The 26,367-nt window shown below is 46.0% G+C and overlaps 1 protein-coding gene and 2 long non-coding RNA genes across 7 annotated transcripts in view; 1 reads left to right on the top strand and 2 right to left on the bottom strand.

Annotated features, from left to right (window-relative positions):
- Positions 1-882: 882 nt before the first annotated feature.
- Positions 883-7,497, bottom strand: LOC310671755. Its single transcript, XR_014508154.1, has 3 exons — positions 6,282-7,497; positions 2,109-2,260; positions 883-1,365 (listed from the first exon to the last, which is right to left on the bottom strand). It is a non-coding gene; the product is annotated as an uncharacterized lncRNA (long non-coding RNA).
- A 6,551-nt stretch (positions 7,498-14,048) lies between these two features.
- LOC310671799 lies at positions 14,049-18,152 on the top strand. The gene is made up of 2 exons (XR_014508205.1): positions 14,049-14,639; positions 17,947-18,152. It is a non-coding gene; the product is annotated as an uncharacterized lncRNA (long non-coding RNA).
- An 874-nt stretch (positions 18,153-19,026) lies between these two features.
- RAB11FIP4 (RAB11 family interacting protein 4) overlaps positions 19,027-26,367 on the bottom strand; it is a 196,450-nt gene continuing 189,109 nt past the window's right edge. For 4 of the 5 annotated variants that reach the window (XM_083427519.1, XM_083427520.1, XM_083427522.1 and 1 more), the window contains one exon: positions 25,771-26,333. The gene's annotated coding sequence lies outside the window, so the exon portion shown is untranslated. Of the gene's footprint in view, positions 19,480-19,635; positions 26,334-26,367 lie in introns of those variants that run through there. The other variant, XM_083427518.1, reaches the window with a different exon arrangement.

Below are 26,367 nucleotides of genomic sequence, written 5' to 3' on the forward strand. Positions count from 1 at the left end.
AAGACATGTGAAGGCAGCCCTGTTTAGGGAAGCTTTTAATGTTTGATGTATTACGGTATTTTAATATTTTTTTGGAAGCCGCCCAGAGTGGCTGGGGAAGCCCAGCCAGATGGGCGGGGTATAAATAATAAATTATTATCATTATTAGTGAATCCTAAGCATGTTTAGTCAGAAACATGTGGTGCAGTGGTTAGAGCACCAGACTAGGACCTGGGAGACCTGGGTTCAAATGCCCACACATGTCATGAAGCTCACTGTGTGACCTTGGGCCAGTCAGTCCTCTCAGACTAACCCACCTCAGAAGGTTGTTGTGAAGATAACATGGGAAGAAAACCGTGTACGTCACCGTGAGCTCGATGAAGGACGGGTGGGATACGTAATAAATAAATGAAAAACAGGTGCCCAGAATGCCAGTGTGGAAGAAGAAGAAGAAGTGTTTGGATTTGATATCCTGCTTTATCACTACCCGAAGGAGTCTCAAAGCGGCTAACATTCTCCTTTCCCTTCCTCTCCCACAACAAACACCCTGTGAGGTGAGTGGGGCTGAGAGACTTCAGAGAAGTGTGACTAGCCAAGGTCACCCAGCAGCTGCATGTGGAGGAGCGGAGACGCGAACCTGGTTCACCAGATTACGAGACTACCGCTCTTAACCACTACACCACACTGGTATAAGGGATTTGGACTCAGGGCAAGTTCAGGTCCATGAAGTCAATTGGGTCACATTTGACCAGATGTTCTCCAACACAACTTATGTAACTGGATTCTTTTTTTAAAAAAAATATTTTTATTAAGCAATTTCAACATAACAAATTATCAAACCATATAATCACATACATTATTTTCCCCCTTCCCCCCTTCCATCCCTCCCCCCCCCACCAGGGACTTCCCTCAGCTCCTCTGATTTCTCTTCACATATTATTCTCTGCATGTTATAAAATTATATATATCCTTGTGTTGTCTATGTTATCAACCAATAAATTTGTGTATGTTTATTCAAAACCTGCCAAGGAGTCCAGTTCATTTTGTTGTCTTTTCAGATAATTTGTAAAAAGTTCCCATTCTTCCTTAAAGTCACAGTTGTCCTTGTCCCTCAGTTTATATGTCAATTTAGCCAACTCTGCATAGCTCATCAATTTTTCTTGCCACTCTTCTTTCGTTGGGATTTCCTCATTCTTCCATCCTTGTGCTATCAAGATTCTTGCCGCTATTGTAGCATACATAAATAGATTATTTGTTTTTCTTGGCAGGTCTTGTTCTGAAATCCCTAACAAAAATGCTTCTTTTTTTTTTTTTTTTACAATCTAACTGGATTCTTATGGGGATAATTGGAGGGGTGACAATCATGTATGCTTCTCTTCCGAGTCCCTTGAACGAAGGGTGGGGTAAAAATGAAATAAAGCCAATTACTATCTGTAGTCACAAAATATAAGTTCTTATTTCTGTAATGCTTTAAGTACAGGAGGGTGAGGAGATTTCACCCCTCCCATATCCAAGAATCTCCTGAGGAGTCTGCTGATTTTGCAGAGAGGAGGAGGCGTGTTCTGCTCTCTACTTATTCTGCTCCAGCACCACATCAAAGAGTCGGTCAGTGAGTCGGTCGGTCAGAGAGTCAGTCAGTCAGTCAGTCAGTCAGTCAGTCAGTGTGTCGGACAGAGAGAGTGTTAGAGAGAGATTGTGTGTTTAGATAAGGTTGCTGCTAAGAGCAGCTGCAGACACTCAGTGCGGTTTAGCATTCTTTATGCTTAGGCTCATTTAGCTCTGTATATAGTTGTATAATAGTTGTAGATAGAATAAAGAAGATATTCTACAGAGCTGCTCTCCGAGTTGCTTATATACTCTGCTAGACTCTGCTGTACTCTGCTGTGCGACGACTGTCTACTTGTGGAAGTGAATCCGGTGCTCACAACTCTAAGCTGTGAGTCCACAGCACTTTGACCTGTTCCTGTGCAGAAGGTGGTCTCTGGAAGTGCTACCCAGCTCGCCTAGCCCAGTCGGGCTGAAGTGCATGAGTCCAGTTAGTGGCACTGGCTCAAGGGCGATGCTGACAGAGGGATGGGGGGGGGATGTAACAATTAATCAAAAAGTAGTTCATCCAAGGAACCAGTCACCTGGAAGGGATGGGTTGGTGATGTCAAGCCAAGACTGGAAAGCCATCTGTTGGGGGGGGGGACACTAACTCCGTACTCCCTCCCTCTGGCGCAGTAGAGTAGACTTCAAGGCTACTTCAAGGCCTACTCTGATTCCATGATTCTGTGAATATCTCAGGGCTGCTTCTAGGACTACATTAATGTTCATCACCTCTCCTGCTGTTGGAAGCCTACAAGCTTTGAGTTTCCTCAGTTCTGCAGGCAAAACTGTTGTCCATTAGCCAACAGTGGAGTAGTAGGAGGGAAAGGCTAGAGACATTTGACGTGAAATCATAGACAAGTTCTGGGCTTCCGTCCAGAAAGTCTGTGCTGCCTGCTCTTTGGGTCGATCTGTTTGTCTGCCGAGTCACCCTTTTGAACTGCAAGTTTGCATTTCGTGGAGAGAAATGCAGCGCGGGCCAGCCTTTGGCCTAAACATTAGCTTGTAAACAAAAATGAAAAAGGGAGCTGGTGAGATCTTGGTCAAACACAGCCATGGGCGGTGGAGGGGGTGGGACTTGCTTGCTCGGTTGATTTAAATGTAGATATACCGGGACGCGGGTGGCGCTGTGGGTTAAACCACAGAGCCTAGGACTTGCTGATCAGAAGGTCGGCGGTTCGAATCCCTGCGACGGGGTGAGCTCCCATTGCTCAGTCCCTGCTCCTGCCCACCTAGCAGTTCAAAAGCACGTCAAAGTGCAAGTAGATAAATAGGTACCGCTCTGGCAGAAAGGTAAACGGCGTTTCTGTTCGCTGCTCTGGTTCGCCAGAAGCGGCTTAGTCATGCTGGCCACATGACCCGGAAGCTGTACGCTGGCTCCCTTGGCCAATAAAGCGAGATGAGCGCCGCAACCCCAGAGTCGGCCACGACTGGACCTAATGGTCAGGGGTCTCTTTGCCTTTACTTTACTCCACCCATCTGGCATGTGCTTCATGTCCTAAACATTACTGGGGAGATGAGTTCGGAAGCGGTTGGTGCTCCATCAGAGAGCATGTGGTTGTTGGGCCTTTAGACAACCCTGACAACAGTGTCCACAATTATTTTGTGTTTTCCCCCTCCTCTTTTGGTTTGGATGCCTCTCTGAAAACCAGTCATTCAAATCAAATGGAAAACCCCATCAGGCACTTGTATCATCTATAAGAAATGTTACATAATTTCTACATAACTGATCTAAGGGCATGCCACAAGATGTGGACGTGCCCTTCCCTGCCCCCTTCCAATTCATTAGGGAAGAGAAAAGTCAAGAAAAAAAACCCAGGGTGAAATAACACCTAATTATGTCAAGCAAATCAGTAGGGCTGCCAACTTTCCCCCCAGCTGCATGGGACTTTAATAGCGACTTTCTTCCCCACGGACCACTCAGAAATTGCTGAGGGTCTTGACAAACCACTCCGTGATTCTTCTGCCTGTTGTAGCAATTGTAACATGCTGCGCTAAATGCTACATGGTGTCAAATTGTATTTTTTTTTATTGCTTCTTCTATTGTATTTTATTATATTGGAAATAAGTAACAATAGTACAATTTAAAATAAATATTAAAATGCCATGCGAGGGATGATTTATTACTATTATTTATATTGTGATTTTATCTTGTGAACCACCCTGAAACCTGCGGGTACAGGGTGGCATGCAAATTTATACCTGTATAATTTATACCTGCGCCATCGTTCAGCCCGGACACTGAGATCCAGCATCAAGGGGTTACTCAGTACAGTCATACCTTGGGTTGAAGTAGCTTCGGGATGAATATTTTTGGGTTGCGCTCTGCGGCAACCCAGAAGTAACGGAGCAGGTTTTGCTGCTCGTGCATGTGCAGACGCTCAAAATGATGTCGTGCGCATGCGAGGAAGTGGCAAATTGCGGCTGTAGTGTTGCTTTCACTGTGGAACACCCTCCTATCGTATGTCAAAGAAATAAACTACTATCTGACTTTTAGAAGATATCTGAAGGCAGCCCTGTTTAGGGAAGTTTTGAGATGTTTTACTGTGCTTTTGAATTATGGTGCTGGAGGAGACTCTTGAGAGTCCCATGGACTGCAAGAAGATGAAACCTCTCCATTCTTCAGGAAATCAACCCTGAGTGCTCACTGGAAGGACAGATCGTGAAGCTGAGGCTCCAATACTTTGGCCACCTCATGAGAAGAGAAGACTCCCTGGAAAAAACCCTGGTGTTGGGAAAGATGGAGGGCACAAGGAGAAGGGGACGACAGAGGACGAGATGGTTGGGCAGTGTTCTCGAAGCTATGAATATGAGTTTGACCAAACTGCGGGAGGCAGTGGAAGACAGGAGTGCCTGGCGTGCTCTGGTCCATGGGGTCATGAAGAGTCGGACACGACTAACAACAACAACAACTGTGCTTAACTTGTTTAATTTGTTGGAAGGTGCCCAGAGTGGCTGTGGCAAACCAGTCAGATGGCTGGCATATATATATAATTATCATTATTTATTAATAATTATTATTAGTCACCCATCTGGCTGGCTTTCCTGGAATCCCCGATTCCATTTTTGCAGCATCCATGCAGAGGCCAGGTCTTGGAAACCATTTTTTAAAAATCCACATCTTTCCCAGGCTAAACAAGGTCACCTACAACTAATAGTCCTTGGATGGGAGTCCCCCATCCCTCCCCCCCCCCCCCAAACAGAGGGCTCCAGCTGAACGCGAGGCGAAAAATTCCTGCTCCCTCTTCCGGCCGCGGACTGACTGCAGAGCCGTCTAGGGATGGTCCTAATTCTGAGGATGCTCCCCAACGTGCGGGGGCGGGCGGACGGGGTCCTATTCAGCGAAAACCCGCCCGCCCTCTTAATGCCCTCCTCCTCTGCGGGAGGTTTTCCTCCTCCTTTCAGGAGCGAGCCATCCCCGCACGTCCAAGGATTTCCCCCATCGCAAATAAATTCAATTCATGTGTCAGATAAACAAGTCCGCATGACGTCAAGAGCAGGGGGGGGCGCTCTCCCTCCTGTCTCGGGTTTCTTGCAAAAGCATTGCGTCGCATGCACGCTCTGTGCAAGACCAAGCCTGAAGCAGCAAACGCAGCGATTGAAGTATTATTATTATTTATTTTTTGTTCTGGTGGGAATGCTGCACGCGTTTTTTATTTTAAGGAAAGATCCCGGTGCCACCAAGGGAAAATCCACGGGGTGGTGGTGGTTGTTTTTATTGCAACGCCCCTCGAGGGAGTTGCATGGCCTCTCTCCTTTGCTGCGCGAAGACAGTCTGTCTGTTTGCATGCATGTGGCTCCTCGCGTGGGTCTCTCCTCCGCAGCAACGCCATTTCCCATTCGCGCTCCGTGCGTGGGCTGCAGCAAAGGCTCCTAACGCGGCTTCCTAACTAGCCTTCCGAACGTGGCACCCCTGCGGCGGTCTTTTGCAGCTGCAGCAATCTTTTGCAGGGAAGTTTTTTTTGTTTAGGGAAGTTTTTAATATTTAACGCTGTACTGTTGTAAACTCAACAGTACAGCATTAAATAGACAGTTGTAGATAGATCGATAGTAGTAGATAGATACTGTTGTAAAGAAATAGAAATTATTTAAATGCATTTAAATATTTAAATGCAAAATCGGAAATAACTGAAATGCAGTATATCTCGCCACAGTGGGGAAGAATGCAGCCAGCTGATCTCTGTGGTGGCCTGGGCTGCTGGGCTGGGCTGTACACTTGATTGGGAGCCGCCCAGAGTGGCTGGGGAAACTCAGCCAGATGGGCGGGGTATAAATAATAATAAATTATTATTATTATTAATTATTATTGCAGGCCTGCTTCCCCGTACAGTGGAGGGGCCTTGCAGCCGCTTTCGCTCCGAGCTCCCGCTGCTCTCGCAGGGCAAATCGGAGCGCTTGCGCACGTGCCTGAGCGCCTCCCCAGGGAGGAGCAGCCAAGGGGGGGGGGAGGGAGAACAGGGTGGCAAAGCCCGCAATGCTAGCCCTTCCCCCTCCTCCCTCATCCTCCCACCTCCACTTCAAAAGCGAGAGTGGGGGCGGGCAGAGGAAATTCCAGGAAAGGAAAGACGAGGCTGGCAAAACAAAAAGCGGCTCGCGAAAGGGACGTTCCCATCGCCCTCGTTTTGCAAGCCGTGACGCCAGCTTAAAGTCCCAAATTCCGAGGCACGGACGGGGTTCGAACCCGCGATCTTCGGTTTACGAGACCGACGCCTTACCACTTGGCCACCGCGCCTGACGGGCTAGCAGCAGGGAAAAGCAGCCAGTGGAAGGGAGGTTCCGGGTTCGCGTGCTGCCTGCGCGGTCGAACGTTCCATCCGCCTCGCGCGCCCCGTTCCAGCGTCTTCTGTTGCAAAAAAAGCGAAAGCAAGGAAAGGGCAAGGCTCGATCGCCTTGCCAAAACGAAAAGGGCTTTTGCAAGCGCCGCGCCCGGGCGCCTTCGGCGGGCGAGCTTCGCGATCTTTATGCACGCGCAGCTCGACACACACGCTCACCCCACCCATTGCAACACGCCTCCCCATTCATTTGCAAGCGCTTGCGGAGCACCAGTTGCTCCAAAATGGGCTGCAAGCGAACCGGCGTGCAAAGGGGAGCAGCTCCGGTGCATCTTTCTCTTCCCATGCAAAAATAAAATTGGCGTGCAATTCATGTTTTGAAGGGCAATGCTGATTAGATGGTATGCAAACTGCACCCGCCAGGTCTCTATTTTTTATATTTGGGGCGCTCGGAATTTCGAATCCAGGCAACAGCAGACCAAAGTTTCATGATGGACCCGGCGGGGAAGGAATGGAAATCAGCCATTTTTAAAACCCCAGCACCGCTTGGAGGAAGGCAGACTGCTCTGTTTTTGCCTCCCGTTTTGCCTCCCGTCTGCTTCAGCGGGAGACGAAAAGAGGGTGTCCGCGGTTCCCGAAGGGTCTGATGCCTTGAAAACAAGCGAGTGGCAAAATCGGCTCAGACGCCGGATTAAGGGTGCCTGTGCTCCGATTCCTCGTTCGCTCCAGAAGCCATTTTGGCTGGGCTGTAGCGCTGCTGCTGGTCTAGGCAAAGGCAGACTCCGCTTCCCAAACCAACGCAAAAATAGAAGGTTAAAGATGGCCTCTCCTTGCAATAGTCAACAGGAGCTTTTGTTCTTTAAACTGAGAAACTTGGGAGGGGGGGCTCCCTTGAATTTTTTAAACGTGCTCCCAAAGTGAGGTTTATTTTTCGATAATATTGCTTTAATCGGGATTTTAAGGCATAGCTGTCAACGTTTCCCTTGTTTTAAGGGAAATTCCCTTATTCCAAATGGGATTCCTCGCAAGAAAAGGGGAAAATTGACAGCTGTGGTTTAAGGATTACTAGATTATTAGTTTTAATACATTTAGCCAGCTCAGGCTGAGTGCCTCTGAGCATCTGCAGAGTGGCCTTTCCTCTGGGGAATGCATTATTTTTGGGGCAGAAATAATAATAATAATAATAATAATAATAATAATAATAATAATAATTTGTACCCTGCCCATCTGGCTGGGTTTCCCCAGCCACTCTGGGCGGCTTCCAACAAAGACAAAAAATACACTAAAATGTCACACATTAAAAACTTCCCTGAACAGGGCTGCCTTCAGATACCTTCTGAAAGGGGACAGTCGTGCGGCTCTGCAAATGGGACTCCCCACAAATGGGACAGTTGTGAGGAGAATCAGCTTGTTCTTAAAAAGAAGAAAAAGAAAGAAATAGCAACTTGGCATACAGTTCCTCTGAGCACCTGCAGAAACACTCCTGTTTTCTTTCCAGAGCTGGAATTGCAGGATGTTTTTTATCGAATGCACAGTTGAAAACAACATTCTCTCCCCAACCCCATCACTCACGGTTTTACTGTTACAATCATACCCCATTTTTCTTCCCAGGAGTTCTAGGTACACATGTGTCTTGTTTCCCCCCTTCCTTTTCCATCCTCACGACAACTCGACAAGGTAGGTTTAGGCAGAAGGAGACTGATTTGCCCCAAACCACCCTCTGCGCTTCATGGTTGAGAATGGATCTGAACTGTCGCCTCCCAGGCCCTGGTCCAAAACTCCACCCGCAACCCCAATTGGCTCAGAGACCCATTTTTAACTCTGGCAGCAGAGCAGAATGCAAATTTCACGGTGTGCCAGCATCATTCTGGTTACCTGCCCTGTGTTGCAACAGGGCTAAAGACCACAATAGTCTGACTGCTCTTCATATGAAGGAGATAACCAGAGGGCACTTCGGAGGCGGAGAGAAGGACTGGATACCCAGTAAGGGGGGGGGGCACACACACTACAGAGGACATAGCCCTCTATTCGAAGGGCCGTCTGGTCCAAGTCTGGTTTACAGATAACAAATCAGGAGAAGGGAAAGCAGGGAGGGTTTGGGAGTGGCACATCACCACTTAAGAAGCCGGCCAGCAGCCCAGGCCAGCCCAGAGATCAGCTGGCTGCAGTCTTCCCCACTGTGGCGAGATGTACTGCATTTCAATTATTTCTGAATTTGCATTTAAATAATTCAGGATTTTTATTTCTATTTTAAAAAATAGTTTTATAACTGGTCTTTGTTTCTCGATTTGACCCTTTCATATGGTTTTGTATGTATTGTGATATTCCGCGCATTGCGACTTGCGGTTATTTTTATCGATCATAGTTTAGTAATTATTTATTGTAACTGTTGAGTGAATTTCTGCTTTGTTATTATTTGCTGATGTTTTGAGAGTTAATGTTATTGCGTACTATTCTGATTGATTATTGAATATTACACACACACACACATACATACATATATATATATATGATTGTCCAGTAGCACCTTAGAGACCAACTAAGTTTGTTCTTGGTATAAGTTTTCGTGTGCAGCTTATACCAAGAACAAACTTGGTTGGTCTCTAAGGTGCTACTGTGTAGCGATTTAGAAAGATGGCATAGAAATTAAAATTGAAGTTTTATTATGTTTTTATATATGTTGGTAGCCGCCAGGAGTGGCTGGGGAAATTCTTCTTTTTCTTTAGTACAAGCAAATTTTGTGTGAATCTGCTGGTTTTTGTGATGCTTTTTTCTAGCGGTGATATATAAAATTGCCACTCTGTACAGTCCACATGTGAGCTTTTGGCTAATAATAATAATAATAATAATACCTTGCCCATCTGATTGAGTTACCCACTTCTTTAGGTCTGACCATGTGTTGCACAAACAGTGCTGTATTTAACTCCTTTTAGACTCTAAACGTAATAGGCAGCACTCAACTATTTGCTCAGAACCAACCCATTGAAATTAATGACCAGGTAGGGCTGGGCGATGTACCACTAGCCAAACATTGCGATCTGCCAATGCACTACGATGTTGAAAGAGCAACCTACATTGATCCTAGCCTTGTGAGGCCCAGGGTGAAACTTCCACAGGTCTCACCACAGGAGCTGAGGCGCTTTCACCCCAATGGGCCGGGATGACGCAGTTTCTTTGTGCTGCTCTGTTGGGGGGCAGGAGGGCTCCCCCTGCCAAAATGAGCCAGCCCCAATGTCGTCCCCCCCATTCGTGAGCAGGAGCATTAGGGCTCCTTTACACAGCTCAGATGGGGTGCTGGAAGATTCCTGTCCCCCAGCTGAGCATTAAACTGCTCCTGCCCCCCAGCTGAGCAACCCCATGCCTCTGTGGCTCCTGTGCTAGGCATTGTGGCTCGGGCAGCTGGGGGGTGGGAGCCGTTTAATGAAGCTGGGGGGGGGGGGACAGGACAAGCTGTATCGGCCTGGCAATTCAGCTTGTTCCTCCCTCTGTGGTATGCAGGGCAGAGCGATGACGGCTTCACCTGGCAGTATATTGTGGGTGGCGCTGTGGTCTAAACCACAGAGCCTCTTGGGCTCACCGATTGGAAGGTTGGCGGTTCGAATCTCCATGATGGGGTGAGCTCCCGTTGTTCGGTCCCTGCTCCTGCCAACCTAGCAGTTCGAAAGCACGCCAGTGCAAGTAGATAAATAGGTACCGCTGTGGCAGGAAGGTAAACGGCATTTCCATGTTCTCTGGCTTCTGTCACAGTGTCCTTTTGCACCAGAAGCGCTTTTGTCCTGCTGGCCACATGACCCGGAAAGCTGCCACTGGATAAATGCTGGCTCCCTGGGCCTGAAAAGCGAGATGAGCGCTGCAACCCCAGAGTTGCCTTTGACTGGACTTAACCGTCCAGGGGTCCTTTACCTTTTTAAAAAAAATATTGCGGGTCAAAGTGCCCCTTCTCTTGAGTCCCTCTGCTACCAGTGGACTGATGCTGAAAGCGGCGTTGGTAGCAGAGGGACTCAGGAGGGGTGTTGCTTTCACCTGTGGTATACCGCCAGGTAAAGCTGCCATTGCAGTCTGCTCCTCATAATAAAATAATAATAATAATAATAATAATAATATTTTTATATCCCCCCCCTCCCCAGCCGAAGCTGGGCTCAGAGCGGCTAACAACAGTAAAAGTAACACAGTTTACATAAAATCACAATCAATTAATTGAAATACATTCTAAAGTCAATTCATTCTAAAATCAATTCAGATTCAAATTAATGGCAACCATTGGGCTAGTGTTCTATGAGGATTACCAAAGGAGGAGGTCAGGCTGTGCCCTGACCAAAGGCCTGGTTGAACAGCTCTGTCTTGCAGGCTCTGCGGAAAGATGTCAAGTCCCGCAGGGCCCTGGTCTCTTGTGACAGAGCGTTCCACCAAGTTGGGGCCACAGCCGAAAAAGCCCTGGCTTTGGTTGAGGCCAGCCTAACGTCCCTATGGCCCGGGATCTCCAAGATGTTTTTGTTTACCGGTCCTGGACGAAGTATCAATACATCGCTCAGGCCTATTACTAAGTTAGGTCCATTAATTTCAACAAGTCTGCACAGACCAAAACTTAGTTGAATCAGTGGTTCTCTGGACGCTGTTGCCACCACTTCACATATTTCAAATGATCTCCCAGGGAGGCCTCTGCTTAGATGGTAATGTTTGTTACTTCATTTACTTCAAAATGCTGTAAGCCAGCTCCGTTGCAATGCTTGGGGCGGTTTCCCCCCATCCTGCTGAGTGGGGGGCCCTGGGCTTCTGTTCCCCAAAATTCTGCCCTGATAGCACTGGCTTGCTTGGATGAGCTGAGGCAGCCAATGAACAGCTGCGGTAACCAACTCATCCGAGTCTTTTCCTGGGAACTCAAGTTGAAGGGGCATCTAAACATACAATAAATAATAATGTGCTCGGCAGATGCAAAGAACTATCCATTATCTGCTAGTTACACAGCATGGTTGCTTGTGGCGCTCATTAAAAAGGCAGTTTTTAGCATTCTAGGTTCCTGGCTAGCTCCCTCTCGTTTCTGGTCGCTGTTAAAGAATTGAACAAAGATCTTAGAGCACCATCTACTGTCCTCACTTGTTAACATGATATTTAAAAAACACACAGAGATGTTAACTTCTAAAATGTCACGCTGTTAGGATTGAAGCTTGCCATTTGCGGAGAAAGAAAAGGGTTGGGGGATGTGCTGTGGTACTGCACTCATTGATTTTGTGATCCCCAGAATCACATTGATACTTTGCGGAGGATTGTCCTGAAGAAGTCATCCATGAACCACGATTTTCAAAACTCAGAAAGGAATCCCTTTCACTTGCTTTCTCATCTTTACAACGTGGCAGAAATATAGTTGTGACAGATCAATAAAGATCAGGCTTACTAGCTGCTTTGCTTCGCAGTATTCTCTGGTTGGCCTCTGTTATTTTCTCCTAGGTAAAGGTAAAGGGACCCCTGACCGTTAGGTCCAGTCGTGACCGACTCTGGGGTTGCAGTGCTCATCTCGCTTTATTGGCCGAGGGAGCCGGCGTACAGCTTCCGGGTCATGTGGCCAGCATGGCTAAGCTGCTTCTAGCGAACCAGAGCAGCGCACGGAAAGGCCGTTTACCTTCCTGCTGGAGTGCTACCTATTTATCTACTTGCACTTTGACGTGCTTTCGAACTGCTAGGTTGGCAGGAGCTGGGACCGAACAACAGGTGCTCACCCCATCACGGGGATTTGAACCGCCGACCTTCTGATCGGCAAGTCCTAGGCTCTGTGGTTTAACCCACAGCGCCACCCGCGTGCCTTATTTTCTCCTACCAATAGGGAATCCACGTAAGGACTCTATACGGGCTCTTGGATACCCCATAAGGGGAAAAGGGTAGATTTTGTTTACAACCCCCCCCCCCCAAAAAGTGGGGCAGGTCAACTATAAGCAACCATCCATTCCCTGTCCCCCAAAACTCTCTCACTGCCAACAAAAACTAATAAATGAATAGAAACAGAACCTACCCATGTGACACTGACACAAAAACTTTACACATACACTATGTAGAATAATGCAAATTTACGACCTTATTCTCTCCTCCCACCTCTTTTCTCCCCCATTTTTATACTCTCTATAACAGTGTCTCACATCAAATATGAATGATCTGTAGAAGGAACTCCCTGAACTCAAAGCAGAGACACTGTACGTACTTTGGTAACCCAAGAAAGCTGGCTTGAGAGCAGTACATGTGAAAGGATCTAGGAGTCTTGGTTGACCACAAACTTGACATGAGCCAACAGTGTGACGCGGCAGCTAAAAAAGCCAATGCAATTCTGGGCTGCATCAATAGGAGTATAGCATCTAGATCAAGGGAAGTAATAGTGCCACTGTATTCTGCTCTGGTCAGACCTCACCTGGAGTACTGTGTCCAGTTCTGGGCACCCCAGTTCAAGAAGGACACTGACAAACTGGAACGTGTCCAGAGGAGGGCAACCAAAATGGTCAAAGGCCTGGAAACGATGCCTTATGAGGAACGGCTAAGGGAGCTGGGCATGTTTAGCCTGGAGAAGAGGAGGTTAAGGGGTGATATGATAGCCATGTTCAAATATATAAAAGGATGTCACATAGAGGAGGGAGAAAGGTTGTTTTCTGCTGCTCCAGAGAAGCGGACACGGAGCAATGGATCCAAACTAAAAGAAAGAAGATTCCACCTAAACGTTAGGAAGAACTTCCTGACAGTAAGAGCTGTTCGACAGTGGAATTTGCTGCCAAGGAGTGTGGTGGAGTCTCCTTCTTTGGAGGTCTTTAAGCAGAGGCTTGACAACCATATATCAGGAGTGCTCTGATGGTGTTTCCTGCTTGGCAGGGGGTTGGACTCGATGGCCCTTGTGGTCTATTCCAACTCTATGAGTCTATGATTCTAAGAAAATCTTCAGTAAAAACATTTTTTTAAAAAGTGTGGCAGGTGAAGTGGGGCAACTGTCAGGATATCTTTGCAGCTTCCATCCAGTTCTGAGTGCCTTTCCTGCACTCCAGGATCATGACTCTCGAACTCTGAGCTTACTGCCAAGCCCAGACTGTGACCTGCTTGGATAAATATTTCCTACACATAAGAGCCTGTGTGTGTGTGTGTGTTGGGCATAAGGCAGGGCAAAGGGCCTATTCGTAACAGGACTTTGGGAACAGGCAAATCCCATCAGTTAATAACTTGTGTAGCTATGAAACCCTATTAATATATATGTGAACTTGCCTGTTTGGCATCCCGAGGATTTCAGTGTGAAGCTAGCTATAATCCAGGGACGCAGGTGGCGCTGTGGGTTAAACCACAGAGCCTTGGGCTTGCCGATATGAAGGTCGGTGGTTCGAATCCCCGCCATGGGGTGAGCTCCCGTTGCTCGGTCCCTGCTCCTGCCAACCTAGCAGTTCGCAAGCATGTCAAAGTACAAGTAGATAAATAGGTACCGCTCCGGCGGGAAGGTAAACAGCGTTTCCGTGTGCTGCTCTGGTTCGCCAGAAGCGGCTTAGTCATGCTGGCCACATGACCCAGAAGCTGTACGCCGGCTCCCTCGGCCAATAAAGCGAGATGAGCGCCGCAACCCCAGAGTCGGTCACGACTGGACCTAATGGTCAGGGGTCCCTTTACCTTTACCTTTAGCTATAATCCCCTAGCTATAATCTCAAAGCAATGTGCAGTTAACAGACCTTAGGACGTCCTTATTTTCACTGGCAAAATGTTGGAGGGTATGGAGTTATGTGACCCCTGTCTGAACCAGAAGACATCTGAAGGCAGCCCTGGATAGGGTAGTTTTTAATGTCCAATGTTTTATAATGTTTTTTATTGTATGTTGGAAGCCACCCAGAGTGGCTGAGGCAACTCAGTCAAATAATAATAATTATTATGGAAGAGGATGTCCTATTTTCATCGGAAAAATCTTGGAGCGTACGGATTAATGCGAAATATAAAGAGGTGCGATCTTGCATGGGTAGCCAAAATATATGGAGGAGAAGGGGGATTGGCCAGCATTTTTCAGCTCGTTTGAGGAAATGTTTAAAATGCTAATGTTGCCAATTAAAATAAGAAGTCTGTGACACTCAGCCCCATTTCACTATTGACTTTATTTCCTCTTAGTGACCTTTAGCATTTTAAACACAAATCTAATCACACTCCAAAAGGGCAGGTTACTTTAAGAGGGAGGAAAACATTCACACAGGTTGACCTGCTGGGTGTTGGTAGTTACCCTAATCTCTGCAAAAATGAAAAACCGGCAACAGCAGCACAGCAATCAATTCTACTTGCCTGATAAGGATATATATTGTTAAGGTGTGTTGCTATTACTGCCGGCTTGTCTTTTAACTCTGTAGCTTAATGTTTTAATGCTGCTGTTGGAGCCCTGCTCCTTTCAGTGGCACTTTAGCGGGGAAGCGTGCAATCCAAATTTATTATCTTGGGAAAAGTCCGTTGATCGCACAGCAGCTTCCCACTTTGAAACATCCAACAGAGCCCTGCAGGATGAGGCCCCAGGCCCATCTTATCCACGTTCCTGTTCTCACAGTGGCAAACCAGATGCCTGCAAGAAGCTTACAAGCAGGACCCAAGTTATTGTTATTCCCAGCCTTTGGTTTTCCTCCATGTCTCCTCCAATACCACAATTTTGTGCGTGTGCAAGACTCCCTCAAATCTTTGTTTTACTTCTGTTTATATTATTTATTTTTTATTTTATTTATACCCCACACTCCCTGGCCAAGACTGGACTCAAGGCGGCTAACATCGGGTATAAAAACAATTGATTAAAATACAACTTAAAAACAAGATTAAAATACTACTTAAAATGCAGCCTCATTTCAGTGGAAGCCCAGATCAAAAACTGGGGAGAAAGTGTCAAATCTTCACCTTTATATATTTATATACTGTTGTTTGGTTAGTTTTAGGTGGTGTTTTTTCTTTTGCTGGATGTTGTTTGGAAACAGCATATAGTGTGCACCACTTAAGAGGCTTTTAAAACATTAAGCAATTTAGAAATGCTTTAAAGTACAGTAGTAACTTGGTTCTCAAACGCCTTGGTACTCAAGCAACTTGGAACCCAAACACTGCAAACCCGGAAGTAAGTCTTCCGTTTTGTGAACTTTTTCCGTAAGCTGAACGTGCTCCATTTTGAGTGTTATGCTTCTAATCTGAGTGACACACTTCCGTTTTGAGTGTTATGCTGAGGTCGGTTTGTTTTTGCGGCTCTTTTCGTTTTGTTTTTGTGACTGTGTGGAACCCAGTTCAGCTACTGATTGTGTGACTGCAGTACATTGTCTATTGCTTTCATTTTATGGATCAGTGGTCTCGTTAAATAGTAAAATTCATGTTAAATGGCTGTTTTAGGGGTTGTTTTTAAAAGTCTGGAGCAGATTAATCCATTTTGCCTGACTTTTGATGATGGTATAAATTATTATTATTATTAATAACAATAATAATGGTATAGCTATTCTGATGTATACAATTTCGTTAGATGCAAATAAATCACCGTCCTCAATCTGTAAGGTGGTGGTGGGGAGAGAGACATTTTTTGTTAGAATGTGGTACAGGTACGCAATTTCCAGGAGGCAAAAGTTTTCCACAAAATGCGTCTCCTATTTTAGCTCACCCCTCCCCACATGTGCTTTACTAACTATCATGAGAGCACAGGAACTCTTACCTCCGCAGGAACTTTTGTTGTCTTAGCTGTACGGGACCCGCAGAGGTGATGTGATGTTCTTTGAGAAATCGGCCGCTGGAAAAGATCTCCGTCAAACCTTATGTCTTTCTCTCTTGAGAGATCTCTTGGAATTTCATCATCTCATGAACTCGATTTCCTGCGCACACCATGGGTAAGCTGGGAATACAGCCCGCCCTAACCCAGACAGGGGGCGGATCAGGCAAGACTCACAGCTGCTAGTCTCAGGCCAGAACAAGGTGGGCTGTGAGGCATAGGGAGCAGCAGGAGGTACGCTCTGGAAGGCTAAGGCAGGCAAGGACCCACAGCCAAAGGTTGGGCTTGCTAGCTTGGGGAGGAGGTGTGTTATTCTTCAGCTGGAGTTGGCTCAGGACAGGTGAAGGCCACCTGCCTCATCAAGCCCAGAGGCTACAATCAACTTGCAAGGCTTAAAAGGGAAGCAGAGCTGAGGCGTTGTTTCTGCTCACCTGCAAGGTCCATGTTGATGGACCTTGGCTTGGATGTTCTAGGACAGGCTTCCTCAACCTCGGCCCTCCAGATGTTTTGAGACTACAACTCCCATCATCCCTGACCACTGGTCCTGCTAGCTAGGCATCATGGGAGTTGTAGGCCAAAAAACATCTGGAGGGCCAAGGTTGAGGAAGCCTGTTCTAGGATCTCTGCAGGACTGTGGTTTGGGTTTGACTCTGGTCTGTGTTTCCTGACTGCTGGAATCTGGACTTGACACACCGTCTACGCCAGTGGTGCTTGCCACCAGATAGAACAAATAAGCCTTTTTGGTTGCTGCTTCACACTGTCGACTCATATTAAGCTTGTGGTTTACTAAGACCCCTAGATCCTTTTCACTTGTACCACAGTACTGGTGGGACGTGGGTGGTGCTGTGGGTTAAACCACAGAGCCTAGAGCTTGCCGATCAGGTCGGTGGTTCGAATCCCCGTGACGGGGTGAGGTCCCATTGTTCAGTCCCTGCTCCTGCCCACCTAGCAGTTCGATAGCACATCAAAGTGCAAGTAGATAAATAGATACCACTCCGGCGGGAAGGTAAATGGTGTTTCCATGCGCTGCTCTGGTTCGCCAGAAGCGGCTTAGTCATGCTGGCCACATGGCCCGAAAGCTGTACGCTGGCTTCCTTGGCTAGTAAAGCAAGATGAGCGCCGCAACCCCAGAGTCGTCTGCGACTGGACCTAACGGTCAGTGGTCCCTTTACTTTTACAGTACTGGCAAGTCAGGTGTCCCCAATACCAAACTGGGCAAACTGGGGTGAGGGAATTTGTAGAATCTTGAAGTAGCGTTTTCCATATTGTTGATATTATCCCTTTGCAACTGGGCAAACTGGGCATCCCTGACCACTGGTCCTGGTAGCTGGAGATGATGGGAGTTGTAGTCCCCAAACAGCTGGAGACCCAAGTTTGGGAAACAGACTCTTTAGCGCAAGAGCAGAGTCTATGCTTAACGTAACGAAGGGCTCTCATTCATTCCTGTCCTCTGCAGATAAAAAGTTCAGGTATGGGAATACCTCTTTCTACCTGAGACTCTGGAAAGCCACAGCCATAGAGCAGCAAATGATGGACTTGGATAGGTAATCTGAGCGGGTATAAGGCAACTTCTTATGTTCCAATAAGTGTGGATGGAATTAATGCAGCCATTAATGCTGATGGAGTCGTATTCTTCTGTCAAGGGTGCATTTCCTTGGGGATAATCTGCCTGGGCCACATGCCAGTAGCAGGGACAGATAGAGACAAAGTGATTGGAGGTTGCAGCAGTAATTTTCTCTCTCTACTTCGGCACCTTCCCTCTTTCTTTCTGCTGCTCCACCTCTCTCTCTCTCTCTCACTGTTATGTACTGAGTTGAATAGGATCTAAAATGCAGCAGTCTGATTGGTCCTAGAACAATAGGATCAAAAATGCAGCAGTCTGATTGGTCCTAGAACAATGCAGCAGTTTGATGGGTCTGCAGGAGCCACCCAATCCAGCTCCAGATGGAAGTGAATCCACAACCCGATTGGCCTACAGGAGAATTCTGGAATTAGCCAATCACATGCAGCCCATTGTGTAAATAATGTATATAAAGCAGATACTTTGGGGGAACTTTCATTCCTCCTCCCACTATGAGCTGAATAAAGAGCATGAAATCCACTCTCGACTCCGAGTATATTTTTCTCTCTCTCTCTCACACACACAGTGTGCTGCCCCCTTTCCCTGCCCCATATTACCTGGGCCATCCCATCACCTTCCTTCTGTGCTAACCCATCTCCTTCGCTCCCCAACTCTTTTCACACATGCAAACACAGAGGGGGAAGAGATTCTCGGAGAGGTGGATCTGCAGCGTGCTACGGGCCACATAATATTAGGCTATGGGCTATGAGGATGTTTTCCCCCTCCCATTGCAAGAACCTGCTGACAATGTTTCAGAAAGGAGGGAGCGGACTTTGCTCATCGCTTCTTCTGCTCCAGCCTGTGGGAGTCTGAGTGTTATTGGTATATAGATAAGGTGACTGCTCAAGCAGCTCTAACACTCATGCAGTCCAGCGTCTCCGATTAGTCTTTAGTTAGTTTATGCAGTAGCTGTAAAGAATAAAAGAAGTTACACTTCAGAGCTGTCGTTCGTGTGGTTCATACTCTGCTGTGCTCCGCTGACTTTTGGAACTGAGTTTGGTGCTCACAGCTCTTAAGTTGTGAGTCCACAGCACTTAGACCTGCTCCCCGCAGTGGAAGGTCTCTGGGAGTGCCCAGTCGGGGCTGAAGAGGTTGAGCCCAGTCGTTGGCACTGGCTCAAAGGCGAAGCTGACAGGCTACATCAAGCTCTCGGGAGCACTATTATTTTTTTTAGCAATTCTTTCAAGCTAGGTGAGTGTTGTCAACCCCATATTGCAGTTCAGGGGTGTGGAACAGGGTAAGGCTGAGAATAAGCAGCATGGAATAGGAAGCATCTCTGCAGAAGTGTCCACTCCAGTTCATTTGAAAGGAGGAAGATGATAACCCCTTCTTAAAAGCGAATGAACAGCATGTTTGCGTAAGCCATCAATTTAATTTGTTCCAGACTCTAAGAATGGACAAAATAGATGTAACTCATTATAAATAACAGCAAACCAGGAAGGATTACAACGTGTGTGTGTGTTTGTGTTTGTGTGGCAAGCACACACTGCTTTTTCAAAAAGACAAGAGAGAATTACTCCTTCCATTCAACACAACGATTCAGAAATAAGACAGGTCAACTAGTTATTTTTAAGTTGCTAAATATTCAGGACAAGAATTAGTGCTAAAGAAAAATCTGTACAAAATGAATCGTTTCTTTTTTTTTTTTTTACATCCTATTGAGGCACGTGAAATACAAATCCAGTTCTATTTTATATATACACATTTACAATAGATTTGTGGGGGGTGGGGGGCAGGTGCCAGGAGGAATAAGAATGAGCAGAAACAAACAAAAGACCATCAAAATTTGTAAAAGTCGTTGCAAACTGCAGTGGCGTAGCGTGGGGGGTGCAGGGGGGCCCGGCCGCACCGGGCGCAACATCTGGGGGTTAGGGTTAGGGGGCACAAATCCACGGGTTAGGGGGCGCAAATTACTTGCCTTGCCCCGGGTGCTGACAACCCATGCTACGCCACTGGCAAACAGATGATCAAAGGGGGGGGGGGAGGTATCTGTACACAGTCATGACAGGCAAGTTAAAGGCACAAATACTAAAAACTATAATCATGCAAAACAATTTTTCTTTTTAAACCCCAACCCTTAACTCGTAAGTACAATCTGTGCAACAAAGCAAAACTAATGGCTCCCACAATAAAAAGTTTACAGTAATTCTCAGTATATTATCCGTACTGAAACATACTGGAAGTGCAACGTAGGTACTGCCTTGTAGCATACTAGCGTGTCGGCGCAGGTCGAAGCTATTTTCCCTGCCTTGCTAGCTTCGGATGGGCAGAATGTTAATTTTACAAGGAAGAGTGAGCAGTGATAAAAGCCAAGGGATTTACACAGATGATAGGCGTGGTTATGAGTCCAGTCGGTTGAATGGGGGCTTCGCAGCATCCCTCCCATTCTCCCTTTTTGGCTTGGCCTTTGTATAAGTGCTTGGCTGCATGAATGGTCCTTCTCCACAGTGCATAAGTCATGCCGCACCGCTCACATCTTCACAAGAACCAGAAGTTTGCACAGTGACGGAAACGGATGGATTCCCCAACATCGGTTGGTCTGGAAGGGCAGCAATTTTCAAGCGAATGATATGCCTTAAAATTCTTCCAAAGCAAAAAGGGTAGCTCTGCTGGCCCGTAATTGAAAACTCACAAATCTGTCATCGGGCAGTAAACCTTTATCAGGACCAAACAAAATGGTGCACAAATTATCGCCAAACTTTCAAGTTCTCCAGAACACTTACCTGATGGAGGAGTTCTGAAGAACTCAAAAGCTTGCTACTCTTTTACAAAATTACGGCTGGACCTAATAAAGACCTACTGCTAAAGTATGGATTTTGGACTTCAATACTTATTACTACAATTTGACTTTTGCTGCCCAGGTCCCAAAACTCTGGTGCAAGGTTGGCTTCCGGCTGTCAAGTTTCCCCATTCATATTTGAAAACTAAAATTCGCATTTTGAATTTTAGAATTCAACATTCATACTTAAAATTCACATTTTGACATTTGTAGTTTATATGCACGCACACACATTCAAAATGCATTAGGAAGTGCTTTAGTATTAGCTCTTTTTCCCACTAGACAGGAATATCAATGAGCTTGTTCGGCCACACAAATGCATTCCATGAATATCTCTTGTCTGAGATAAATAGGGTTCGTATTTCCAAAAGTAAAAACCAGGACACCCTGAAAGACCCCAAATTTTCTACAAAAATGCCAACCCCCCCACCACAATTTTTCAAGGTCCAGCACCACCTTTCAGAAATTCCCCTTGGGCGTATGGCAGCCCTAGAGATTAATATTGCTTCCTGGGGTTCTTAACAGCTGTATATTATGCACGCGGAAAAACTTGCTAGACATCCTATATTCCAGAGTTCCAATTTCCATCCAGAATTGTTGCCTTAACCACCCTGCGACATCCATAACATTCATACCAAGTCAACAACAGGACTCCCATAGAAATTCCAATATGATGGATGTGTCTTAAACCCCTGGCAGAGACTCTGGCTGGGTTGCAAACTTGTCATACCAGTGGCAACGTTTTGCTGCTCACAGGTGTAGCTATTCTTTTTGCAGTTTACAAGCTCTTAGGCCTTGAAGGTCAGTGGCACTTGGGGTTGGTTGGGGAGATGAAGACAAGGATTAAGAGTCTGAGAAAAGCAAAAAGGACAGCTTCTGCCAGCTGCATTGGTTAAGTAAATGCAGAATTCCTTCAACACATTAGATCATGCAACAGCTTCCTTTTGTTGACAACTGCTAGAGTCCTTTGCTTATCAACTCAATACCTCATCTATTCTGCATGGCACTGGGGGAAAATGCCTAAGTGGTACTGGCACAACAGGGGTCCCAGTACAAAAAAAGCCCATTCGGTCAAACAAGCCCATGAAGGCTCTGGAAATATGATGGAAAGTCATTCCATTTTTTTGTGTGGGAGCAGGTTCTTCTTCCTCCTTAACATTTTTTTAGTAATGGCAGGACCACAACTGGGTCATGGTATGGCCCAGTAGTGATACCCAAGGCTTTCAACTGGACTGCATACTTAGGTTTGTAAGTAGATTATACTGACAGCTTCACTGTTAACTGGTTTATGGATTGCACCACACATTGATAAGCCAAATGAGCAGGGACAGCCCCTTGCCATCGTTTTGGATCAGTTGGTTCATGCCAATGATTGGAGAAATGACCTAGGCAACTATGGCTTCTCCTCTCTGAGATTAGAAGCAATGTGCCTTAAAAAGTCTCTGACAACTGAAGCTCTTGGACAGATCCATTCCTTCGATTTGACAGTGCTGATGTGGGCGTGTGCAATTATATGCAAGGGCTTAATCCAAGCCAATTCACACGTAGAGCCAAGTGGATAGGACTTGACAGGTTAACACTCAGCCAGCAACTGGAATCCTACCTAACAGTGCAATCCTATACATGCTACTCAGAAGTAAGTCCAGCTGAATTCAGTGGGGCTTTCTCCAAGCCAGCGGTTCTCAACCTGTGGTCCCCAGATGTTGTTGGACTACAACTCCCATCATCCCTGAGCTCTGGCCCTGCTAGCTAGGGGTGATGGGAGTTGTAGTTCAACAACATCTGGGGACCTGCAGGTTGAGAAAGGCTGCTCTAAGCTAAGTAGATGTAAGATTACAGCCTAAGGCAGGCATGGCCAAACTTGGCCCTCCAGCTGTTTTGGGACTACAATTCCCATCATCCCTGACCACTGGTCCTGTTAGCTAGGGATGATGGGAGTTGTAGTCCTAAAAATAGTTGGAAGGCCAAGTTTGGCCATGCCTGCCTTAAGGCATCCTATGCGGGTGGGGGAATGACAAAACTCACTGGCCAACCCTACTCTCCCTTGGTAAAAGGGCTGGAACAGATTACAACAGATTATCCAATTACTCCTCATGATTCCTGGACTCTACATTTATCAACATTTGCCTTTCAGGTGTTTTGTACATACATTAGCACATCTCAAACTTTTTTTTTTTTGAAAGCTCCCACACAAACAAGAATATTCTCTCTTTCTTTTTTCAGGTGTCACCACCCCAAGGATGTGGAACCTGTGGTCTTCCAGATGTTGTAGCACAAGGAATGGTCAGAGGTGATGCAGCAACATCTGGAAGGTCCAAGGTGCCCCATCCTTGCTCTATCTACTCTTTCAAAATTGCTGCACTAAGGCAAAGGCACTAGAATATAACAAAGACGGTCGGTTTAAGAAATTCAGATAGCCACTTGAAAAAAACCCAAACGTATTTCTGTGCAACATCATATACATCAATAGCTATAAACAAACACAACAGCATTGGCACATCACTTACAAAGTTTCATTTAAAGATTGCCTCGAATATAAAGTATTTGGGCTGAGGACCCAAATAAGTAATCATCCATCACCTTGTTAGGAATCCCGTATCTTCTAACCCAGGGTTTCCCAAACTGGTCTCCAGCTGCTTTTGGAGAACAACTCCCATCATCCCTGACCACTGGTCCTGCTAGCTAAGGATGATGGGAGTTGTAGTCCAAAACAGCTGGGGACCCTGCTCTAACCCAAGCCTGCCCCCAACACATGCTTATCCAAACTTTTTTACATACTTCTAGCAATGCAGTATTTCCGATGCTAGAATTCATCTAGCAGTTTCCAACCTATCGCTTTCTGCCCTGGCCAAAACCAGCACTTTCTCTTTGTGTCCTTCCAACTTCTCCCTCTCTTGTCTCACAAATCTCAACATGCCTGGTTCTTCCAACTTGTAAAACAAAGCATAAATGACCCATTGCTCAAACCCGTATGGAATCGAACGTTCAGATTCTCTCTACCTCCATCCTGTAAAAGCTATGTCAATGAAATCAGCAACCCTGTGCTATCAAAGTCCAATCGCTGGTGATGTTGGGGAATAAGCATCAAACCGCTCAGAAGAAATGTTGCATGCATTGTTAGAACGAATGACTTGCAAAGGCGAAAGCTTCGGTAACGTTCAAACTAACGAACAACCTGCAATACTCCACCATTCCTTTTATCTTCCCTTGAATGCCAATGTATTAAAAAGGTGAATGGTCATAAGATTATGTGATACTTAAAACAACCCCCTTTTCTTGCTGTTCACACACGGTGGCTAATTACTTTTGTGCCTTCAAAAGGATATTAACAGTGGTTGCAGTCGATGCTAACGATTTTGTAAATCCCCATAATACACATGACAAAGGGGTGGGGTGGGAGATGTAGTTCAGCAATCTTTTTTTGCTTTCTGCCATGACCGCAACTAAAAAGGCAGCAGTGGCACGGCGGAAGTAAACGTCAGCGCATTTCAAAAGTTACACGTGCCAAACGGAGAGGTGATCTTAGAAGTTCAGCCGGCAATGCAATTAAAAAGAGCTGGCATAATTATCATCCCATTATTATTACTCTCACTGCAGTGGGAACCACCATAAATATCCACTGGACTTTAAGAGCTTCTTGCTCTGTTGTCACCAATATTACCATGGCCCATCCTGTTCCTTTTTCCAGTGCTATGGATAATTTCGGTGGCTTCCTGGTTTGATTCTGCTAATACTCTTCTTGGTCTCTCATGATTCCCATCCCGTTCATCCACCTCCCCATCTCTTCAATCAACTGCAACTGATCCCTTACATGTTGGACATGCAATAGGAAGCTGCTGTGTGGCGCACTCCTGTTCAGGGTTCCAGCCAGCCATGCCTTCCCCCAAGAAACTCCCCATTTTCATCCCTGACCGTAAATCAACATTCAGTGCCCTCTGCGCATGCTCAGTCCTCACTTGAGATGCACTGGACATTCCTCCTCAGAGTTTGATTCCTAAAGATCTTTGTAAATGTCTGTAAACTTTGGGGTTCCCTCAAGCCTGCCCCTGCCCCTTATGTTTAGATGGTGCTGTTTTGGCTTCATAAGGATGGGGACTCAGGTAGCTTGCTATTGGTGTATATCAGCGGTTCTCAACCTGTGGGTCCCCAGATGTTGTTGGACTACAACTCCCATCATCCCTGAGCTCTGGCCTTGTTAGCTAGGGGTGATGGGAGTTGTAGTTCAACAACATCTGGGGACCCACAGGTTGAGAAAGGCTGGTGTATATGATCACAACATCAAGTGGGAGAAATCTGTAGGCAACCCAAAGGAAAGAGATACAGAAGCATACATGAATGCTTCATATAGAATAATTTTAATTGGTCATCCCATTTCAGAGGAAACCATTGAATCTCCTTTCTGCCCTTTTGCGAAGGGCATCCAGACGAATAATAATATAGAGGCATATCTTCAAAGGAGACAACCTGGTTTGTTTTCTAGATTACTTCGTATCACTACACTGGCTGAATTTGTCCCAGATGTTTGGCAAGAGTTGCTTGACATCAAGGAGATTTGATACTAAACAGCTCTGGGGTGTAGTTGTAATAAAATCCTTCAGAAAAAAAGAGATTACTCTAGGGCACACCCGGGTCTCAGATGCAATGAACCTATAGGGAAGATCATTGGTGGCAGTGGAAAGAGGCGAGGGAGTTTTCCAAGGCACCAAAATACCACCCTACTCTTTGAGGTGTGTCAGTTACCCCAATGCGTTATTTGGATCATGAATCTTCTACAGACGCAGTCAACAAATTTCCAAGCATTTCTCTTCAGCCACCTACCCCAAACCTCCAAAATGTTGTTTGCCTCCATCTCCCATCATCTTCAGCCAGCATAGCCAGCAGTCAGGGATGATGAGAGGTGTAGTTCAAAACATCTGGGAGGACATCAAATATGGGAAGAAGGCTGCTTCACAAGGCGTAGGGAGAGACGTACAATTTCACATGAGCAAAATAAACACCATGGGCATGTCGAATGCATGCAGACTCCTATCTCTCAGATAGCTCACCCCCTATTCTGTTTATGAATTGCATTCCCATCTCTTTCCCAAAAGAAAGGAAGATATATCATTGGTTGCCAATTATATGGTTGCCCCCAAAAGCTAATGCTTGTTTGGACATGAAATGCGAGACCACAGAAGAATTTTGATCATGATTTCCACAGAACCATTTTATATCTAGAAATCAAAGTGAGGGGGCGGAGGGGTTGAGAGTGTTTTATTGCAAAACACTTTTGCTGGATATAGATCAGTGGTTTTTAAAATGATTACTACCCAAGAGATTCTGTCTTACAGTTTATTTTTGGTAGCTACAGACCCTAGAAGTCTACACACCCAACTTCCTTTTTTAAAACAAAACAAAAACAAAACACCGCCACCAAGTCTGTTTTTTGACTTGGAACTGAAGGCTGTGATCAGTTAGGGAATGAATACGCAACAGGTGCTAACAGATACAAGCATCACCCAAGTCTTGCAGATGTTTTTACACACTATGTATTTTCTGCATGTAAACCACTATCGAGTATGATCAAGGAGGAAACCCATGTGACTGAGTTCTCACCCCACCACTCTAATACATGCGTGTGCCTGATTATCAAATTCAACAACAGACATGCTGCGTCCATGCAGCTAATGTGTTATCTGTGAAGCAGCTGTCACAAGGCATCTTTGAGTTGGGACAAGCCAAAAATGATAGTCACCATGGTCTGGGAACATGGTGTTATTTTGCTACCAATTTTCCCCACTGCCTGAAGGTAAAATTTGTACGGGTTTATTTTGGATATGGAATGGAAAAAAATGGATGACCACGCTGCAAAGCCGTGGTTTTAAATTAGGGGTGGAGAACCTCCAGATGTTGCTGCACTCTACCTCTCATCGTC

This window comes from Podarcis tiliguerta (genome assembly GCF_965153285.1).
Source record: "Podarcis tiliguerta genome assembly, chromosome: 2".
Lineage (NCBI taxonomy): Eukaryota > Metazoa > Chordata > Lepidosauria > Squamata > Lacertidae > Podarcis > Podarcis tiliguerta.